The sequence below is a fragment of the Somniosus microcephalus genome, chromosome 5, assembly GCF_052327205.1.
Source record: "Somniosus microcephalus isolate GS21.2 chromosome 5, FLI_Smic_1.0, whole genome shotgun sequence".
Taxonomy (NCBI): Eukaryota; Metazoa; Chordata; class Chondrichthyes; order Squaliformes; family Somniosidae; genus Somniosus; species Somniosus microcephalus.
In genome coordinates, this window is record NC_140991.1 from 255,096,410 (window position 1) to 255,113,035 (window position 16,626).

Sequence of the window (16,626 nt, forward strand, 5' to 3'; positions counted from 1 at the left end):
TTACTGGTAATTGAATACCAGACACATCCATCGTAACACAGGAATTGTTCATGTTACTCCAGTGACATGAGAAATGTATATGAATCCCACAGCACATACTGTAACTTCAGTACATCATGTTTTCACTTTATTTTTCCATAGCTCTCACACAGGAGATCTAAAAAAGGGACTAATAGGGGCATAGGGAGAGTATGAGAATAGATTAGCGGCTAACATAAAAGGGAACCCAAAAGTCTATAATAAATTTGTAAATAGTCAAAGGAATGGTGAGGCTGATTAGGGACCAAAAAGGAGATAGAGGGCATGGCTGAGGTACTAAATGAATATCTGCAACTGTCTTCGCTAGAGAAGAGGATGCTGCCAATGTACTGTAGTAGTAAAGGAGGTGGTAGTAGCGATATTGGATAGGGTTAAAATAAAGAGGAGGTACTTAAAAGATTGGCACTCCTCAAAGTAGAAAGGTCACCCAGTCCAGATAGAGTGCATCCTAGGTACTGAGGGAAGTAAGGGTACAAATTGCAGATGCTCTGGCCACAATCTTCCTATCCTCCTTAGATATGGGGGTGGTGCCAGAGGACTGCAAATGTTACACCCCTGTTTAAAATAGAGGAGAGGAATAAACCTGGCAAGTACAGGTCAGTGAGCTTATCGTCAGTGGTGGGGAAACTTTGAGACAATATTAATTGGCATTTGCAAAAGTATGGGCTAATAAATGAAAGTCAGCACGGATTTGTTAAAGACAAATTGTGTTTGACTAACTTGGTTTAAATTCTATGATGAAGTAACAGAGAGTTGATGAGGGTAGTGCGGTTGATGTGTATATGGACTTTTTAAAAAGGCATTTGACAAAGTACAGGAAACTTTGGTTTATCCGGAGGTTGTATGTCCGGAAACCTCGATCTACCAGCAGAAATCAGGAGCCGTTTTGTTAGGTTTTTTTTCTTCTCGTGGCGTTTTTTTTCCAACAGTCAGGCTCTGCAAAGTCTCTCTGAAGCTGTTGCTAAGCTACAGAGACGCTTCTAAGGTACGGGCTGACTGTTTAGAAGCTGTTGCTAAGCAACAGTGTTTGTTGTCAGATATGGAGATGAAAACCTCCGTATGCTTCAACATTAACGCTGGTATGTCCGGCAGTTTTGATAGATTGGCAACAGCTCAGTCCCATCGGTGCCGGATATAACAAAGTCTCCTGTACCACATAATAACGACAACAACATGGATTTATATAGCGCCTTTAACCTAGCAAAACACGTTAATAGACTTGTTAGAAAAATTAAAGCTCATGGGATTAAAGCGACGGTGGCAGCATGGATATGAAATTGGCTAAGAGACAGAGAGAGTAATAGTGAACAGCTGTTTTCAGACAGGAAGGAAGAACGTAGTGGTGTTCCCCAGGAGCCGATATTAGGACCACTACTCTTTTTGATATATATTAATGACCTGGAATAACAACAGAAAATGCTGGAAAATCTCAGCAGGTCAGGCAACATCCGTGGAGAGAAATTTGAGTTGACGTTTCGGGTCAAACCCTTCTTCAAAACTGGAAAGAAAAGAAAACAGATTGAAGGCAGGGCTGCGATCGGACAAAAGAAGTGAAAGAAACAAAAAAGAGCTAGACGAGATGGTAATAGGCTGAGATTAGGTGTAAAGTGTACTGGCAGGGCAAGAGATAGCTGCCAGGTGTGAGAGAGAAACAAAAGGAAAGGGGGGGGTGGGGAAGGAGTGGAAAAATTACAAGAAAAAATGTGTAATAGAGGCCGAGGTTATCATCTGAAATTGTTGAACTCGATATTGAGTCCGAAAGGCTGCAGAGTGCCTAATCGGAAGATGAGGTGCTGTTCCTCGAGTTTACGTTGAGCTTCCATGGAACAATACAAGAGGCCAAGGACGGTGAGGTCCGAGTGGGAATGGAACGGTGAATTAAAATGACAGGCAACCGGAAGCTCGGGGTCACCCTTACGGACTGAACGGAGGTGTTCTGCAAAGCGGTCACCCAATCTGCGTTTGGTCCTGGACTTGGGTATACTGGACATAATTACAAAGATTGCAGATGACATGAAACTCAGAAATGGAGTAAACAACAAGGAGGATAGTAACACTTCAGGAAGACATAGACAGACTGGTGAAATGGGCAGACACATGGCAGATGATATTTAATGCAGAAAAGTGTGAAGTGATGCATTTTAGTAGGAAGAATGAGGAGAGGCAATATAATGGCCCAGAAATTCGGGTCTCCACGGGTGAGTACGCACGGGGTACTCACCCATAAGCCCAATGGAAGTGTCAGTTTCGTGCATGCACTGCGCACGCACGGGAAACCGGCACTTGCGTTCCCCTGAAAGAAGGGGTTCAGAAGTCGAACGCGTGCGCAGGAGAGGCAGCGCGTGCGCATCGAACTTACGTTTTTTTTGCAGATTTTCCCGGGAAGTTAAGTCTCCAGAAGTTAGACATGTAAAAAGCAGTCACAAGACCTGCTTTTTACAAGGTAAGTGGTGAATTAATTAAAATTAAAACATTTTTTCCACAGGTTTATTATTTTTAAATACTTTAAAGAAAGGTAAGTTTATTTTTAGCCCCGTTAGAAAATGTAATTAATTCTTTCAAAAATTTAAATTATTGTTTAAAATAGTTATTTCATGTAATTTATAGTTTATTTTAAAAATGTGATTTTTTTTATTTATTTGAAGATTTAATGATGTTTTGGGGCTTATAGTATTTATAGGTTTGACGGGTCCTGTCAAACTTATGAATGAAGCATTCCCTGCTACCATTGGCTCTCCATGACCCACGTGATCCCAGGGGACGCATCGAACTAACTGCACCCCTGGGATACGCAAGCACTGCGTGCCGGCAGTTGCAGCAGGCCCAGGATCGGAATCCCACGCGGGCCCACAGCACAACGGCCAGCGCGGTAGGTAAGTGCAGGCCGGGGGCTTGCACCGCGGGAAGCCTCCGACCCGAATTTCTGGGCCAATCTAAATGGTACAATTTTAAAGGGGGTGCGGGAAGAGAGCGACCTGGGGGTGTATGTACACAAATCTTTGAAGGCAGCAGGACTAGTTGAGAAGGCTGTTTATAAAAAAAAATTTAAAAAATGGGATCATTGGCCTTATTAACAGAGGCATAAAGTACAAAAGCAAGGAAGTTATGCTAAACCTTTATAAAACACTGGTTAGACCTTAGCTGGAATATTGTTTTCAATTATGGGCACCACACTTTAGGGAAGGATATTGAGGCCTTAAAGAGGGTGCAGAGGAGATTGACTAGAATTGTACCAGGAATGAGGGACTTCAGTTATGTGAAGAGACTGGAGAAGCTGGGGTTGTTCTCCTTGGAGCAGAGAAGGTTAAGAGGAGATTTGATAGGTGTTCATAATAATAAATGGATTTGATAGAGTAAATAAGGAGAAACTGTTTCCAGTGGCAGAAAGGTTGGTAACCAGAGGACACCAATTTAAGATGATTCGCAAAAGAACCACAGGTGACATGAGGAAACATTTTTTTACGCAGCGAGTTGTTGTGATCCTGGAATGCACTGTTTGAAAGGGTGGTGAAAGCAGATTCAATAATAACTTTCAAACGGGAATTGGATAGATACTTGAAGGGAAAAAATTTACAGGGTTATGTGGAAAGAACAGGGGACTGGGACTAATTGGATAGCTCTACCAAAGAGCTAGCACAGGCACGATCAGCCAAATGGCCTCATTCTGTACAGTATCATTCTATGATTCTATGAGGCAGCCTCAGAACAAGATTGGATGACTACCAATGTTTCCTCTAATTTTTTTTGGGTGCGCGGTCCCTTTAACTGGCTGTGTGGCCCATTCAAATTTTGCGCAAGCGTGGTTTCTTGCATTGAAAAGCTGGTGAGTGGCCTGTGCAGGACCTCCAGACCGCCGCGCAGCTTAATGGGAACGTTGATGACAACATAAAAGTGCTCCCTATTAGCATGGGCCTTACTGCTGATGCGACACATGTAAGAGCCCTGAACCGTAATGGTTGGATGAAGCTAATAGTGGCAATGTCATCTCAAGGATAAGTCCTTGGATGATGACAATCTGCTGCTTATTGCATAGTTTGTTGTTGTTTCAGAAGCAAAATGCTGAGCTCTGTTTATTGCAGGAAATTGCCATCCTATCTTTCATTCCTGGAACTTGTAAGGGAATAGTGGAACATACAACAACAACTTGCCTTTAATGTAGGAAATGTCCCAAGCCGTTTCACAGGAGCATTATCAGACAAGATTTGACACTGCCACATAAGGAGATATTAGGACAGGTGACCAAAAGCTTCGTCAAAGAGGTAGGTTTTAAGGAGCGTCTTAACACAGAGACAGAGAGAGAGGTACAGAGGCGGAGAGGTTTAGGAAGGGATTCCAGAATTCCAGCTAGACAGCTGAAGGCACAAATGCCAATATATGGGGCGAAGGAAACCCGGGATGCCAAGAGGCCAGAATTAGAGGAGCACAAGAGTTCTGAGGGTTGTGGGGCTGGCGGTGGTTACAGAGACAGGAACATAGCTTTGTAAGCAAGGGACCTGCATCAGTTCAGTGCGATTAGGTCAGGGTGCATCACTTTAGCTGGTTAATCTGACTTTACTGCAACATTCCTGTGTGAAATGGCATAGCACTTTCTTGTGAATAAATAATTAAGTTAACTAAGAATATTAAATGTATCGAAACTGCTGAGACATGTACATACTGTCTCAAGCTGCCAGCGATAGCTGAATGTAAAGCTGCTGGGACTTGTCAAGTCTGACAGTCCGGAAAACCCATTTTTAGCGGGTCCTGGCTGTTTTACATGTGACTAGCTATCAGCTGTGTGGGATCCACACTTCTGGAAACAGACTACATTAGCGTGGGTCTCATTCAATGTAAAAGCAACTTGCGTGTTGTGCTATACACCACTCCACTGCCTTTTTATAAAATGTTAGTGTAATTCAGATCATCAAAATATCGTTTTGTTGCCTGGTCATACCCAGTAGCTGTTGGAACGTGTTACCAGTAGGATAATCATCTTCATAGTGGCATTTGCAATGATTAACAAAAAAAAGTCCCGAGGCGTAATGGCAAAAATTGACACCGAGCCAAAGAAGGCGATATTGAGAGGTGACCATACAATTCTGACCCAATTAGGTTTTGCTTGTGATGAGCCATTTACTATAATTGTCACAGATGGAACGAGACAGGATAGTTTCTTTAACTCCTCTTCATATAATTATTGTACATTTTCCAGTGGCAGTGCTCTGTAATTACAGACTGGATTTGGCAACAGGCTGTATTGTGAGATTCATACATGATTCAAAGTGACTTTATTACAAAATTGCATTTTGTGGATTTTTTCCCATCCCAAAATGACAGGCTTGATGGCAAACCTTGCCAACAGAAGCTGTTCAGCTTTGCCAATGACACTTCTGGTTCGAGGCAGTGAGTGAAGCCCCATTTCTGGTGACTTCCAACAGAAGGAGCATTGAGTTATTTATACTGTGTGGTGGGGTCCAGCACTCTTGCAATCGGAGAGCACCTTTATAGTAAGGGGGACATAAGGACGCTGGTTGAAAATTGTAACCGAGTTGCCCATGATGCATTGCAAAATTTGAATCAGTTTTTATTATATAGAACAGAAAATACCACATCTAATGCAGCAAATCTGCCTAATTACTGCTTCTACTTATCATCCCGTGATGGTGAATGCCTTATTTCCTGAGTTTGTGCGCTGTCTGCATTTTTGCCAGGGATGATGTGCTGAATTACTTTTTAATTTGGTAAACAAAGGCAGCGGGATAGAGGGAGAGACTGAAGACTGCAGAGTAGATGAAGTGGCAGCACAGTTGTTTAATGTTTTTCCAGCTTCAGATGAATCAGTGCCAGCAACCTCTGGCTGCCAAGGAGCAGGGTGGTGGGTGTTCACTGTGGGGTGGGGGGAGGGTGGAATGCAGTCTTTCAGACAGTTACAGGTAAATTAAACTGATGCTTACAACAACAGAAACTTGCATTTATATAGTGCCTTAAATGTAGAAAAATATCCCAGGGTGCTTCACAGATGCGTAAGGAAAGACAGTGAGCCAAAGGAGGCGATATTGGGAAGGGTGCCCAAACAATTCTGACCCAGTCAGGTTATACTTGCGATGAGCTATTTGCTATAATTGTCACAGATGGAACTAGACAGGCTAGTGCTTATGTGCTGGTGCATCATTGCACTGTAATAAACTCAATGAGGCCGAGTTGTAGACTCTCAGTGCACCATTTACTTAACATGTACACTGTGTGCCCATAATTCTCTGTAGAAAACTTGTATCACCTGTGGGAACAGAAATGGTGGTAGATCCACATTGAGAGCAGATGTCACGGTGAGAGTGGAGACCATTCTGCTAAGTTTTGTGAAGACGCGTGTGGCTATGGGTATTTGTTATTCAAATCACTAAAGCTCACTGAAATAGCATCAGCTTAGTCAAATACAGTAGGCAAGCAAATGATAACGACTTGTTCACTTGCATGGGTCAACGTTAAATCGTGCTGCTGATTGAGTGTTTGTCTTTCCTGTCAGCTGGACCAGGGCCTTTGTGTAGAACTAGCTCCAAGTCCAAATTATGACGCACTCTGTGGAACAAGCATGTGTTGATTAGATTCCAAGGTCAGACAATTTTCAGAAAAATGTGAGTACATTTTTTGGAAGCCTTTATACTGTAAATTGAATTTAGAATCAGTGAATTTAGAGCGAGGTGCAATGTACTGTACTGATCTACTTTAGTTGACATAATTGGTTATATCACTTATATACATGATGGAATTTTTAAAATCTGATCTACAAATACTATACTGTCGGGCTTTGATTTCCCCTTTAAATCCCTATTTTGAGATGATTTGACATAAATTCTAATGACTAAAAAAGGCACATAGATTGGGGATGAATCCAGTACTGTGCACTCCTCCCTAGTGGTGTAATTCTTTTTAGCTGCTTTCACATTGTGCGAACCCACACTAGTGCTGCCGATTCCTGAAGCATGAGCTGCAAGATGAATGTAAAGTTGCCAGGACTCCCTATCACTATTGGTAGCTGGTATAGAATCATTGAAATTTATGGCACAGAAGGAGGCCATTCGACCTAACCAAAAAAGAGCTATCCAGCCTAATTCCACTTTCCAGCTTTTGGTCCGTAGCCTTGTAGGTTACGGCAATTCAAGTGTACATCCAAGTACTTTTTAAATGTGATGAGCGTTTCTGTCTCTACCACCCTTTCAGACAGTGAGGCCGCGATTTCGCCAGCCGGGTTCGGTGTTGCGGTCCCAGCCCGCTCTCTGTGATTTTACGTAGATTGGGCTTGTTCAGCCCACCCTGCAGGGTTCCCGTCCTATTAAACGGAAGCGGGTCTGATGACGCGTCATCAGCCGGTTTTCTTAAAGGGACCATGTCCACATTCATTTTGACATTTGTTCTGTTGGGTTCTGCAGCTTTGAGGTGCTGCAAACACTGACAAGCACTGCACAAAGGTGGATGGTTGCACCCAGGCTCTCGCATGACTCCCTCCATATGCTTATGGAGGGAGTCACAGCACATGGAGATTCTCTTTCCTTCCAAGGGCGGAAGAGACCTCCCCAGGAGATCAGCGCAGCCTGATTGCACATTGCACAGGCGGGCACAAGCAGAGATGTCGTCAAGAGTACCTGGCTGCAGTGGCACAAACCTTTCAATGATCTCAGTAGATCACAAAACGTTACTGCAAAGCCACACTCAACCTCATCCTGCTGTGCCACTCGCCACATCCCCATCACTCTGCCTTCCCTACCCTACTCCTGCACATCCTTACTCACACCAACTTACCTTGCACTTCCACCTATCCCTTTTTATCTACATTATCACTTCCCCATCTTACTAGCCACCCCTCACACTCGCCCTCATCCTAGTCCAATCATACCAACGAACAACACATAAGGGTAGTCACTTGGGTGTCTTATGCAGTGTTCATGTAAATTTTCTGTTAATGTGTTGTCAAACATTGAAATCTTTATTTTCAACACTTTGCCTTATTGAACAGATCTGTGCTCACCTTTGGATTATCTTAGTGAGTTCCAGTGAATGTTGAGGCATAACTTCCTTCCCCCGCCCGCCCACAAATGTGAAGAGTGTGAAAAGAATGGCTTGGACATTATAGAGATGCTTTAGGTGTTGGTGTGGGATGGTGTCAACCTGGCACATCATTTGGCAGCCAGGGTGTACAGCATCAAGTGAAGTAAATATGGCCATCGCTGTCCTCCCAGGCAGCAACGTTGGTCGGGTGCTGATGGCTTGTGTCCTGTGCAGCATCAGGTGATTGCGGAGAAAGTTGGTGGTGTTGTTGATGATATTGGTGTGCCTGGCGATGTTGGTGTTGAGGCTGATCGTAGAGGGATTCAGAGGACCAAGGTGAGATTTTTTCAAGGGCACTGATGTTACTGGAATAGATGGTAGCTGAAGTTGAGATGACAGAAGTGATCTGTCAATTGCTCCAAGGAGGTGACAGTGGATAGAGAGTTTACTCCAAACACTTCCAAACTGCATACAGCTCAAAAGTGTCTTCCAAGTCCTGAAGGCTCAAGTTTCTGACATTGGAAAGTGATCAGCTGTGAAATGGTAGCTTTCATACCACTTTTGCAGCTGTCACCTATTCACAGCAATGGGGAGACAGAGAGAACCTGATATACTTACCTGACATGATCTCCGGACGACATGAACCTCGTAAAAAAAAAAAGTGGTAAAATAGAAATAGGCTGGCAATATAGTAGTTAACATGTGTTTAACAAGCATTTAGCTATCTTAAATGCCTCCACCGCCGCTTGGTGTTGGATCTGTTTTGAATTCGCAAACCCGACACTTTGGAAACTTACATGGAGGTGGGTTCGAAGCGGGCTCCCAACCCGCTGTCAATCATTTCGATTTTGACAGCGGACCCGCCTCCAAACCCACACTCTGAGCCCCGGCAAAATTCAGCCCTGTGTTCCAGAACCCCACCACCCTCTGGGTGAAAAAAGTTCTCCTCAACTCCCCTCTAATTCTACTACCAATTATTTTAAATCTATGCCCCTTGGTTATTGACCTCTCTGCTGAGGGAAATAGGTCCTGCCTATCTACTCTATCTAGGCCCCTCATAATTTTGTACACCTCATCAACTCTCCCCTCAGCCTCCTCTGTTCCAAAGAGAACAACCCCAGCCTATCCAGTCTTCCCTCATAGCTAAGATTCTCTATTCCTGGCAACATCTTCGTAAATCTCCTCTGTACCCTCTCTAGTGCAGTCACATCTTTCCTGTAATGTGGTGACCAGAACTGTACGCAGTATTCTAGCTGTGGCCTAACTAGTGTTTTATACAGTTCAAGCATAATCTCCCTGCTCTTGTATTCTATGCCACGGCTAACAAAGGCAAGCATTCCGTATGCCGCCTTAACCACCTTATCTACTTGTCCTGCTACCTTCAGGGATCTGTGGACATGCACTCCAAGGTCCCTCTGTTCCTCTACACTTCTCAGTATCCTACCATTTATTGTGTATTCCCTTGCCTTGTTAGCCCTCCCCAAATGCATTACCTCACACTTCTCCAGATTGAATTCCATTTACCACTTTTCTGCCCACCTGATCAGTCCAGTGATATTTTCCGCAGTCTACAGCTTTCTTCCTCACTAGCAGCCACACGGCCAATTTTTGTATCCTCTGCAAACTTTTTAATCATGCCCCCTACATTGAAGTCTAAATCATTGTGCTATACCACAAAAAGCAAGGGACCCAGGACTGAACCCTGTAGAACTCCAGTGGAAACAGCTTTCCAGTCACAAAAACACCTGTCGACCTTTTGCTCATGCCACTGAGCCAATTTTGGATTCAACTTGCCACTTTCCCTTGGATCCCATGGGCTTTTACTTTTCAGACCAGTCTGCCATGTGTGACCTTGTCAAAAGCCTTGCTAATATCCATGTAGACTACATCAAAAGCCCTCATCGACCCTCCTTGTTACCTCCTCAAAAAATTCAGTCAAGTTAGTCAGACATGACCTTCCCTTAACAAATGCATGCTGACTGTCCTTGATTAATCCGTATCTTTCTAAATGACGATTAATACTATCCCTCAGAATGTTTTCCAATAATTTCCCACCACCGAGGTTCAGCTGACTCACCTGTAATTACTCGGTCTACCCCTTCCTTTTTAAAGAATGGTACAACATTAGCAGTCCTCCGGCACCACACCTGTAGCCAGAGAGGATTGAAAAATTATGGTCAGAGCCTCTGCTATTTCCTCCCTTGCCTCAACAGCCAGGGATACATTTCATCCGGGCCTGGTGATTTATCTACTTTCAAAGATGCTAAACCCCTTGATACTTCCTCTCTCGCTATGTTTACCTCATCTAATATTTCACACTCCTCCTCCTTAACTACAATGTCTGCATCGTCCCTCTCTTTTGTGAAGACAGACACAAAGGGCTAGATTTTCGTGGAGCCGTCAGGCGGGGTTTCAAGTGTGTGGGGGGGGGGGGGATCCCGAATTTGGGGGTCCCGACACCATCCCGCCCAAAACCCCGCCCCACGTAAGTTTCAGGGGCGGCGGGTACCCGCCCCGCACTGGGACCCGCCGAAACCAGGCGGGAAGGGATTAGTGCCAATTAACTGCCTGTTAACAGGCAGTTTTTAGCCTAATCCCTATTTTGAGGGGTTTCGTGTGGGTTTCCCGACGGCTCCAAACCACGCCAGGTTAGAGCAGGCGGGCCGTTGGGTTGAAGGAGTTAGAGGGGTCGCGATGTCGGTGCCCAGGTGAGTGATGGGTGCATGAGTGTAAAGGTAAATGTGTTTGGTGTGTCTAAAGTGTGTAAAGAACTTTTACTTACCTGTACTTACCTTAACAGCCTTTCTTCCTGTAGCCGTCGGGAGCCCATCACTCAGCCGGAACTGAAAGCTGAACGGCTGCGATCTGTGAAAAGTGACAGCCTTCAGCTTTGAGTGCCGGTGAGAGTTCTAACTGAGTCTGTGCAGAAGGACTCATGTTAGAACTCAGAGTGTCAGTGTTTCACAGCTTCAAACAGCTGTGAAACACTGATATTTCATCTGTCAAGAATTCTTGACAGATGAAATTGCAGTCTCTGACGTCACCTGTTGCCGGGTGGCCCTTAATTGGCCTGCTGAGCCCGCTGGGCGGGCTCAACAAGGTCAATCAAGGGAAAATCACGCGGATTGGCCGGACGTCTAAGTAGGCGGGTCAAAAACCCGAAATGGGAAGTCCTGCCTTCTTCCCGACAGGTTCAGGAAAATCTACCCCAAAGTATTCATTAAGAACCATACCCATGTCTTTTGCCTCCACACACAAGCTTCCTTTTTGGTCTCTAATAAGGCCCTACTCTTTCTTTAGTTATCATCTTGCTCTTTATGTATTTATAAAACATCTTTGGGTTTTCCTTGATTTTACTTGCCAATATTTTTTCATACCCTCTCCTTGCTTTCCTAATTTCCTTTTTAATTTCACCCCTGCACTTTCTATACTCCTCTAGGCTTTCTGTAGTATTTAGCTCTTGGTATCTGACATAACCTTCCCTTTTTTGCCTTATCCTACCCTGCATGCCCCTTAACAACCAGGGGGCTCCAGATTTGGGAGTCCCACCCTTTTTCTTTGTGGGAACATATTTGCTCTGAACCCTCACTATCTCCTCGTTGAATGCCTCCCACTGCTCTGACACTGATTTGCCTTCAAGTAGCTGTTTCCAGTCCATTTTTGCTAAATCACATTTCAGCTTAGTAAAATTGGCCTTTCCCCAATCGAGAACTTTTACTCCTGATCTATCTTTGTCCTTTTCCATAACTACGCTAAATCTAACTGAATTATGATCACTACCACCAAAATGCTCTCCCACTGATACCCCTTCCACCTGCCCAGCTTCATTCCCTAAAATGAAGTCCAGAACCACCCCCTCTCTTGTTGGGCTTGCTATGTACTGGCTAAAAAAAGTTCTCCTGAATGCATTTTAAGTGTTCTGCACCCTCTATACCTTTTACGCTGATTCTATCCCAGTTAATGTTAGGCTAGTTGAAATCCCCTACTATTCCTGCCCTATTGTTTTTGCGCTTCTCATAAATTTTCCTACATATTTGCTCTTCTATCTCCCTCTGACTATTTGGGGATCTGTAGTACACTCCCAGCAGTGTAATTGTCCCTTCTTTGTTCTTCAGTTCAACCCATATGGCCTCAATATGATCCTTCTAACATATCCTCCCTCCTTACAGCTGTAATTGTTTCTTTAACCAATATTGCAACCCCCCTCCTTTTTTTATCCCCCTCTCTTGTCCAAAAACCCTGTAACCAGGAATGTTGAGCTGCCACTCCTGCCCTTCTTTCAGCCATGTTTCAGTAATAGCTATGATGATATACTTCCACATGTCTATCTGTGCCCTCAGCTCATCTGCCTTATTCACTAGACTCCTTGCATTGAAGTATATGGCATTAAGCACTGCCAACCCCCTTTGTTGTCTATTTTCTAGCCTTTGTTTCCTCTGCCTTCCAAACTCACTTACTAATTTTCTGCCTTCATTTCCAGCTTTGCTTCTCTCCCTTCTGAATCCAGGCTCAGGTTCTCATTCCCCTGCCAAGCTAATTTAAACCCTCCCCAACAGCACTAGCAAACCTCCCCGTGAGGATAGTGGTCCCAGCCCTGTTGAGGTACAACCCGTCTGGCCTGTACAAGTCCAACCCCCCCCCCCCACAGAACCGGTCCCATTGCCTCAGGAATCTAAAGCCCTCCCTCCTGCATGACCATCTCTCCAACTATGCATTCACCTGCTCTATCCTCCTATTTCTGTACTCACTAGCGCATGGCACCGGGAGTAATCTGGAAATTACTACCTTTTGAGGTCCTGCTAAGTAATCTCTTTCCTAGCTCCTTAAAATCTGCCTCCTGGACCTCATCCCACTTTCTACCTATGTCGTTGATACCGATATGGACCACGACCTCTGGCTGTTCACCCTCCCCCCTCAGAATGTCCTCAGTGACATCCTTGATCCTGACACCAGGGAAGTAACATACCATCCATCCTGGAGTCATGTCTGCGGCCGCAGAAACGCCTGTCTGTTCCCCAACTATTGAATCTCCTCTCACTATTGCTTCCCCGATCTTCCTTCTCTCCCCCCCCATACAGCTGAGCCACCCATGGTGCCGTGAATTTGGATTTGGCTCTGGTTGTTCTCCCCAGAGGAACCATTGCCCTCACCAGTATTCAGAGCAGAATACCGGTTGGAGAATGAGATGCACTCATTGACTCCTGCACTACCTGCCTGGTCCTCCTTGTCTATCTAGCAGTCACCCATTCCTCTCTGTCTGCAAACTCTTAAGCTGCAGGGGGACTACCTCCTGAGATGTGCTATCCATTATCCATGAAGCTCTCAGCCTCGCAGATGCACTGCAGTGACGCTAGCCCCTGCTCAAACTCCGAAACCCAGAGCTCAAGCTCCTCCAGCAGACAACACTTCCTGCACATGTGGTTGTCCAGGAGACAAGAAGTATCATAGACTTCCCACATGGCACAGGATGTGCATTTGACAGGACTGAGATGCCCTGCCATCTCTGTTTAATAGACTACTAACTAAACTTTAGTTTAACCCACTGACCTAACTTCGAGAGAAAAAAGACAAAAATTTACTCAAGTTAACGAGAACCACAGAGATACTAAACACAAAGAAACTATATATTAGACATCTAGATACTTAACTTAGAGTCCTTCTTTTGAGTTGGGCGTGAGATACTGCCTTCCTCCTCGCCACCAAATTCCTACTATCACCAAATTCTTCCACTCTGCTTGCGATCAACTCTGATTACGATTTACCCAGTTCTGCGCTCAAGCCTTTGGAGCGGCTGGTTTTAGTGAGTTTTACATTCAGATTACAACTGTCTACATGAAATCCACGTTTCAGGAAACGACAACTAACATGAATCTAGCATGATGTAAAGGAAATAACAACAGAAAATGCTGGAAAAACTCAGCAGGTCAGGCAACATCCGTGGAGAGAAATTTGAGTTGACGTTTTGGGTCGAAACCCTTCTTCAAAACTGGAAAGAAAAGAAAATAGATCAAAGGCAAGGCTGTGATCGAACAAAAGAGACAATAAAAGGTATTCGAAGCCAGACGAGATGGTAATAGGCCCGTGGAGACAAAAGGCAGCTTTTATTGTCTCTTTTGTTCGATCGCAGCCTTGCCTTTGATCTATTTTATTTTCTTTCCAGTTTTGAAGAAGGGTTTCGACCCAAAACGTCAACTCAAATTTCTCTCCACGGATGTTGCCTGACCTGCTGAGTTTTTCCAGCATTTTCTGTTGTTATTTCGGATTTCCAGCATCCGCAGTATTTTGCTATCGTACATGATGTAAAGGAACTTCATTGGCAGTAGGTACCCAACCTATTTCTAATATAAATCAGAGTTTTATAATTCTTTCTTTGCCTGCCTGATGATGCATGCTCACAGTTGCTGTTTACAAATTGACTTTCAGTATTCAAAACTGTTTTTATACTCCAGCCCAAGCCTGAGGAGAGCAACCTAACTGCGCTGCAGTCCTGCATTTGCCAGTGGATGGCGCCGCTGGTCCTGTAAATCAACTGCGCCTCTGGTCTTGCTATAGTGCACGTGCACAGACTGCGTGTGGTGGTTTAATAGCTATGGCGTGTGTGCAAGGTATTGATGTCATAAATCACTACTGCTGCCACCATCAGGACAGTGCGTTTACTGGCCACAGACAGAATGGTAGTAGTCAGGAAGGTGCCATTTTTTTTTTTAAAAAGAGGGGCCACCATCTTAACAAAAATGTAGCACATTTAGCTTTCGGTCTCTACCAGCTGCAGGAGTCAGTGGTACAAGAAGATAAAAGTAACTAAAGGCACATGATAGTGATTGCTGGGATGGAGCCATCTCTTCTCTCCTTTCCCCCCCCTCCCCCACCCTCCATAGTGACACATTGAAGTAATATGTTTAATAGCACCGATATAGGATCAGTGTTCCAATTGCTGATGAATATATTTTTACAGCTTCAATTATATATTTTTTGGCATAGTTAAAACTAAATGGCTGTGAATGTAATTTAAAACCTATTTTAATAGAAAACTTATTTTCATATTAGCTTGGTGTGAAGACACTCCTGACTTTGCTTAGAATCTTTAAGATTTGCTCTCGGGATGTGGATGACGCTGGCAAGGCCTCATTTATTGCCCATCCTTGGTTGCCCCGAGAGGGGTGGTGATGGACCATCTTCTTCAACCGCTGCAATCAATGTGGTGCTGTTGCTTCCACAATGGTGATTGTAGAATTAAAATGAACAAATTCTGCAAAAGGAAACTGCTGCTGCTGTGTATCCGCATTCTTTTCAGACTTGTGCAATGATTAAAATGCAGTTTCTTTACTTCAAAAGAAAAATCCCTCTCTCCTTTTCCTGCCCGTTTAACCCTCACCTTTTCCTGAAGCTGTTGTCTCCTTGCTGATGTATGGTTTCACCAATGCCCGCCACACTCTGGGACCTGCTCAAGTGGCCATTCTTAACGTGTGAAGTAAAGAGTGAGTGCCGACAGGCTGCTCGACCACACCAGGTGGAGAGGGCATCAAAGCCAAACCTGATCCTGTCTTCAAAAAAAGCAAACTACTGCAGATGCTGGAAATCTGAAATAAAAACAGAAAATGCTGGAAACACTCAGCAGGTCAGGCGGCATCTGGAGAGAGAGAGAATGGTAGGGTTAATGCTAATCATACCTTCCCCTCCAAAGATGCTGCCAGATCTGCTGAGTGTTTCCAGTATTTTCTGTTTTTGTTTTTGTTCCTGATCCTGTCCTCGCCTGACATCATATTTTTCTTTCTCTCACTCTCTTTTTCTCTCGTGCTCTCGGTCTCTCTTTCTCTCGTGCTCTCGGTCTCTCTTTATCTCTTGCTCTCTCACTCACTCAATCGCTCACATTTTGCAGCAAGGGTCAGTGGATATTGGTCAGCATTACGATGCAGAGGCCATTTATAGCTCCCTTACTGCTGCCCTGGCTGAGATCAACGTACTCGGTAGATACTGGGGAGCGATTCTGGGCTGTGTGGCTCACCTGCCTTACCCGACTACGGCAAGTTTTCTTTTATAATTGATCTTAATTTGCGTCCATTGTCATTTTATACACCCACAGCTTCTCAAATTGCCTGTGTAAAATAGCAAGAATCAATTGTAAATGCATAAATCTATGGTGATTGTCAATTTAAAAATTCTCACTGCTTGTATTGTGGTCAGACCCTACTGCTGTAGAAGGGTGAGAACCCAGAGGTGTGATTGCACATTCAAGCTGAATGTCAACAATTGGGGAGGGAGGCTGTGAATGGCAGGGAAGAGATGATATAATTTCCAATTCAGCCTGGAAACTCGGACAGTGATTGTAGATTTTTTCCCTCCGAAGTATCTCCACTTCTTCACTGAAAACACAGACTCCTACTGGGCTACAGGTTGCCCTCTGTAAGTACTTCAAGTGGCTATTCATGTGAGCCTAGATCAAGGATGTCCAACCTTTGGGAGCTGGGGAATAGCACACATGTCGAAACCAGTGAGTGGACCGCATGATTTTGCAGAAATGAGTCCCAATACACAGAAAATTCATACAACCTCCTACACAAAATT

General features: G+C 44.4%; 1 protein-coding gene across 9 annotated transcripts in view; it reads left to right on the top strand.

Moving 5' to 3' along the window:
- Positions 1-16,626, top strand: part of atxn1a (ataxin 1a) — a 406,157-nt gene that overhangs the window by 353,722 nt on the left and 35,809 nt on the right. Inside the window, exon 1 of one of the 9 annotated variants that reach the window (XM_085988848.1) lies at positions 6,547-6,650. The exons of the other annotated variants lie outside the window; for them this stretch is intronic. The gene's annotated coding sequence lies outside the window, so the exon portion shown is untranslated. Of the gene's footprint in view, positions 1-6,546; positions 6,651-16,626 lie in introns of those variants that run through there. 9 annotated transcript variants of the gene reach the window in all.